Raw genomic sequence first — 6,423 nt, 5'->3', positions numbered from 1 at the left:
GAACCACCTCAGACATAGAAGTCTGGTGGTTGGATACATGGCCAAGGATTCACAGACTTCAAAGGGTTCCACAAAGCCAGTGAGAGTTGAAGTAAGGCCCAAAATCATCAGAAAATAACCAGAAGAACAAAGCAAGAATTACAGCAGCTTCCATCAGCAGTTGCAAACATCAGCAAAACACTAGGGATACGAACAACTGCATAGCAAAGGTCACCAACCCACAGAGAAGTCCAGACCAGCCACTCCCAGCGGAGACCAGCACTAGTTCAGAGAACACGGTACAGACCTCAGAGCCAGTGTTCCAAAGACAGTCAAGGACAGTGACACCTCCACACGCAGACGGCCAGCCAGGGAAGGGGCTGGAATTGTGAAGGACGTTTACCGAAGCCAACCAAACAGAGCTGTGGACGGTGACCATAATAAGGTCAGCTACAGAAAAAAATAAAGAACCTAATTTTTCATTGCACATCTGCATGTGGTGTTCATAAATCTGAGGCCCCACCACATTTATAAATAACAATATTATTACATCGACAATGACAGATGCCATGTGAGGTGTGAAGCTGAAAGGACATAGCATTTTAGAAGGCACAGCTGAGACATAAGTTAACCTTGCCTGAGACAATCTCAATTACTATAACCTGTGAAAGACCAGAGGGGAGAAAATAAACAATAGGTACAGAGAGAGGGGCTGCAGCCCAGTGCCCACAGACACATCAAGGCCCGCGCTCACTGTCTCATCCGCACACATTCCCCTGCACACCAAACCCCAGGGGCGACTCCAGAGCCCACCTCCAGATCCCACCTACTAGTCGGTGAAGAAAGAGCCAGACTGAGCTCCCAATATCTAAGACACTGGAACCAAACCTTCAAGAATGGCTTTTTGTGCACTCAGCCAGCCTGGACAGAGGCAGGCATGAACGGGCATGAAAATGATGTGAGACGGCACAATTCTTAAGAAAATCTCCCCTTTCTGTTATATCCAGAGATGTGCTGGTAAATGTTTAACAACCAGCTCAGGGGAAAGGGGAGTGCCCAGATTTAGAGTGTTTGCAGATTTCCATGGTGTAAATATTCCCACCATGGCCAATTTTGAGCTACAAATGTGATTCCAACTGACTCATTAAATTCCTGCAAATTTAATAATAGGCTTTCACGAGCCAGTACGAGCTGGCTCCAGCTCCACTACACGGCAACCCAGTTAAAGCCACAGTAGGGCACCACCTACATCAAAATCTAATATGAGTGGACCCCACAATCTGGTGAGTTTTTACCTGCACTTCTACCTGATTAACACACATTGTGACCTTCAAAAGGATGTTACATTAAAAAGACAAATTTTAGGTTGAATTAAATCATATAAATTTCAATCTACTAACCAGCCTTTCTCTTTTCTTTTTATTTAATAAGGTAGCTCACATCTAGGAAATTGATTTCCCTTTAATATGAGTTTATATTTCATAAGGTAATTTTTCTTCAACTGTGCTATGAATATGCCATTAACAAGGCACTTGTAGCAAGCCCAGGAAAGCCCTCTGCTGGCTTGCTTTTGAAAGCCAAGGTGCCTGCTCTCAGGCTTCGGAGCATTCTTTTCCCCTGCTTTGCAAGCTGAGCCAAAATGCAAATTTTGCCTTAAAATGTCATTAAGATAAGAATGGTCTAACTGTTTCTAGTAGATTTCATTGTTAAAACACGAGACCTGTCAGCTTATAAATCATATCCTACTGCATTATTCCAAAGATTAGTTATAATAGCCTAAGAAACTTTTATAAACATCAAACTCCTTTTTAAAAATTATATTTTGAGATACCGTGGGTGGGAGTGAGTGATTACTTGCTGGGTATATTAAAAGAAATTACATTAAAAAGAAAAAGGAGGTTTTTGTACACATTTTCTACATAGCAGGGTTAAGCCAAATGCTTTTGAGAAAGAATTTGAATGAGGAAAGAAATTTCAACAGTCATAGTATTTCATTGTTATTTTAGTCTGACCCACATAATTCTATAGCTTATTGTTTGTATCACTTTACCAGCTTGGAGAATTTTTTCCTCATTTCTAATAGGAAAAGAAGCAACAGTTTATTCATTTTATATAATTTTTAGATTTAGGAAAAAATCTGAGCAAAATAAATCAGTATTAATTTTATCATCAGAAAAGAATGTAAATGCTATCTTAAATATAATTTTAGAGTGTTCTCTAGCATAACATTATATAACGGAAAACTTTTCTTATTGAGGCAACAAATGTTTATTACAATAGTGTTGTCAGATTAATCTGACTAGAATTCAAAATTTGGAATTGTTCAAAAAATCTAGAACAGAGTATTCTGATTATATTTCTGGTCAGGGCAATTAGAAGAGTGTTTTTATTTTTCCTGTATGAATCAGTCTTAAATTACTCTTGGTGACCTAAGGCAGCTCTGCTGGGTGATTTAAATTTGTAATAAGAAGGTCTTGCTTCATTGTTGGGTGGATGGTAGTTGCTGGAATCACAAGGTTCTTTAGTTGCAAGTATCAGAAACTAACTCTGGCCAACCTAAGCAAAAGGGGAATTATCAGGTTATTGGAGATCTCATAGAACTAATAGGAAGGTTAAAGAATCATGCTTAGATTTTGCAATGAATACATATATCAAAACATTACATTGTACGCCTTAAACTTACACAATACTATAAGTCAATTATATCTCAGTAAAGCTGGGGGGAAAAAAGAATCATGTTTAGTAAAATGAATATTAGGTTATAAGATTACCTAAGATAAATGAATTCCAACTCTTTCCTATCTTCTTACAAAAACTCTGCTCAAGATTTGAAGTCCCTCAAAAACTGATTGGGTCACATACCTAACCCTTGGCTATACAGAAGGAATTTCATGGGACACGTCAGCTTCCACTGCAAGATTCCATACACTTTGGGGAATATAATTCCCAAAAGAAAATCAGTGTTTTTAGGAAGAGGGACTGGATGCTAGACATCTAAAACCACAAAGCTTCACCATACTACTTAGTCAGTCTTGTCTGTGACATCACTAACTGCATCAGCATAAAAGAAAGACATCTACTTCTCTCATTCTCTTTTTCTTCTTTTGTAAAATGAGAAGAATGCATTAGATGACTTCAAACTTCCTTTCTGTATTTCACATTCATGATTACTTCTTCGGTAGACACTGAAGCTACCTCTGGAGAATGCTTCCATCTAGCAAAGGGACTTTTCCTAACCCTTGTGGCTCTTAGCCTCCACCATCCCTCCCTCTCACTTATACTCAAGTCTTTAGCGAACATCTGCAGCTTTTCTGGCTCTTGCACATGCCACAGCAAGTCTCCAGAACCCAGTGAATCTTACTTGGAGAATTAAAAATCAAACACATTTTACTCCAGCACATGCAAGGATAAGTTGTCTGAAATATAACATTTCCTTCATCAAATAGTAGATGTTCCGGGTAATACATGTCAAAGTTAAGAATAGGTTCTTTATTATCTGTTTAAAATGAAGTTCTGAAGTTCCTTTCACAAAAGTAAGACTTATTTATCTTAACAAAGAAAAGTCCTGGTGCTCCATCTAGAGGACATTCTGTATTTTCCAGATAAGGGGGTTAGAGGGTCCATTACAGATATCCAATTCTCTAAACCTTGCTGTGATAACTCTACCAATAATTTTCTAAAGCTCAACAGATATGTTTTAAAAAACATTTTGAATAAGCCCATACTGTGTAACAGTGAAGAGGACATTTTCTCCAATTTCAACTGACTGTCTAAGTAATAACTTTCTTTTTATTCATGAAATATTTGGATACATACTATGGACTCACTGTACTTACTTTTAGGAGTTTCATGGTTAAAAAATTTTAAATATAATTTCCAAAAACCACTTACTAGGTTTTAATTATTTTCATCAATTATCAGAAGCTTTTAATTTGACAGCTATTTCCCCTCATTTAAAATGTAATAATACATTGGACAAAAATATACATGTCCTTTTTCACCTAGAATTACACAGCATTTTCCTTCAAAAAGACCTGTCTGTTAAGAGAACATGCTCTTTTTCTTTTTAGTGACAAGAGTTTCAGTCGGATAATGCTTCACAGAATCTTGGAGAAACTTCCTTTTTATGTAAAATCCAGGACCTTATTTTAGAGAAAGCAACATTTCCTGCATGGAAATTCACTTTTAACCAAATGGAGCAACACATAGCCTCTATTTTCCCATAAAATTCTGTGAGAAAGTAAGGTCTTATGCTGAAGCGAAGAAGGAGGGACTAGGAATAAGGATCTGAGAGAGAATTCTGGTCGGGGGGAGGTGACTGGCTGATCTTGGACTGAGGCCATCTCAGTCAGGGCAATGCAGCAACCACGACTGGACAAGCAGGCTGGGGCCCTCACGTTACTGCACTAGTTTTGCTGGAGGTAAGAAACCAGCCGCAGAGCAAGTTCTGTGAGAACGGAGACAGTCGCCAAGCAGAAAGTTTTGCTCTGGGCTCTGACTTGTCATCCTAGTTTCATCAAAAAGTTCACCATGTGTGCTGAGGGTATCCAAGAGAGACAAAATAATGTATCAGAACTTCCAAGATACACAGGCCAGGGAAATAGATTTTTCCCATAGAAGGAAAGAGCAAGGTGGGGGTGGGCAGGGAGTGGCGGGGGTCCATCTTGATGTCTCTTACACAAATAATTTGCTATATATTCTTGAGTATAAACTGGTTCTTCTAAGGGATGATTAAAGTAATAATTTACACACAGAGATGAATTTCTTGAAAGCAAATCTGTATAAAATTTCATGTTAGAATTTCTTCATTGAAATGTAAATAGTGTTTAAGTGCACCACAGTATTTAAAGCTGGTGTAGCAGTCCCTGTGCCCTCTCTCCCCCTGTGAACAGAGATCAAGATAATTTGCTCAATGTCACAGAGCTAGTGAGTAGTGAAGCTGGGACCAGAACTCACTCACACTAGCTGGCCCTGAGCATTACTCTTTTACGTCACTTTGTTACAATAGAATCATTATGAACTATTTTAACACCAACGCCTTTAAGGAACCAATTGTCAAAAAAAATTTTAATGTCCCATCTAAGTTAGTGGTTAACTGTTTGGATGTGGCATTCTTATTTTGAAGGAGAAATAACAAACAGAACAAAACTTTATAAATCGATACCATATTTGGTTCTTTTGAGTAAATTTACATGTATTAAGAAACACATTAAGTAGTTTTTTTAAAAAAAATCACTTAGCCCTTCCTGCCTTGTTCTAAAATAGTAGGTATCTGGCAATATCCAATATTTTTAAAGCCACGATATAAAAATAAACTTAAAGTATGTCTTATGGCCAGAACGGATCTATCCTAGAAAGTAAAGAGCTAGTGACCTCACGCCTACAGATGAAACTACCCTCATCTCCTCCCAGCGCACTCCCTTATGCTAGCAGAAAGCCTTCCGACCAGAGAACCTGCGTGCCTTAGGTGGACAGCTGTCCTTTCCCTGTTTGCTGCAGCCTTACCAGGCTCCTCCGAACCAGCCTGGGAAAAGCACGAACTACAAAGTAAAAGAAGAACTATTTTTAAAGAGGAACCAGTAAGGATACTCACACTAAACAAAACTTGGATTAATTCTCATAACGAGCTACAAGGATTCACTTTGCCCATGGTTTTGGCGTAAGATAAACTCATGAATAGATTCTTCCCAAACTGCGAACATTGACTTGATACCCGTGATACCTTGTTGTCCCGAAGAAAGAGTAGACATCAGCTTTAATTATTTTTTATACTTCTTTGAATTTCTTTTTATTACTTCTAAGCATTAAGATATTTAAAAATTGTACTAGTTGAAGTATGTATTTACTGGACTGGGGAGGCTCATGGTCACTTAAGATGCAGGGTACATCCTGTTCCCAAATAGCTCAGTAAATATCAGTGTGTGCATAGAGCAGCCTAATAAGTCACATCCAAATACAATTTCAGTGAGGATACTTGCTACTAATGCCTTTATGTGCCAAAATAAATCATAACAACAACAGCATTGTTAAACATCCAAGTTAAAAAGGCAGAGTCTATAGTATTTCAACCTGCTATAAAAACGGTGCCAGAGGAGCTGTGGCCAGCTCTGGCAGAAGCCATGGTCAGGAAACCCTGTCAATCTATGTTCCATACTTCCAACCACCCAAGCTTTACTGGAGAACTAGTCAAATCTCAGGAAAAAGTGGAAACCAGTTTTTAGTGAGTCTTTCCACTACATTCAGCTGTTTTCCATCCCTCCTGAGCCTCCTTGCATATTGCTACCTGATTTCTTAGCTTCACTTAAAATTATTCCTAAGAAGACCACCCTAGCAGAAAGACTGGAATCCATAGGCTCATTGTCCCTGTGGAATAAGGTGCATCAGCTAGTAGTTCTCTAACCCGGCCTGCACGTTTAGAATTATGTTAGAGAGCCCCACCCTGAC

This window comes from Balaenoptera ricei, chromosome 10, assembly GCF_028023285.1.
Source record: "Balaenoptera ricei isolate mBalRic1 chromosome 10, mBalRic1.hap2, whole genome shotgun sequence".
Classification (NCBI taxonomy): Eukaryota; Metazoa; Chordata; class Mammalia; order Artiodactyla; family Balaenopteridae; genus Balaenoptera; species Balaenoptera ricei.
Note: the sequence above shows the minus strand (reverse complement) of the source record.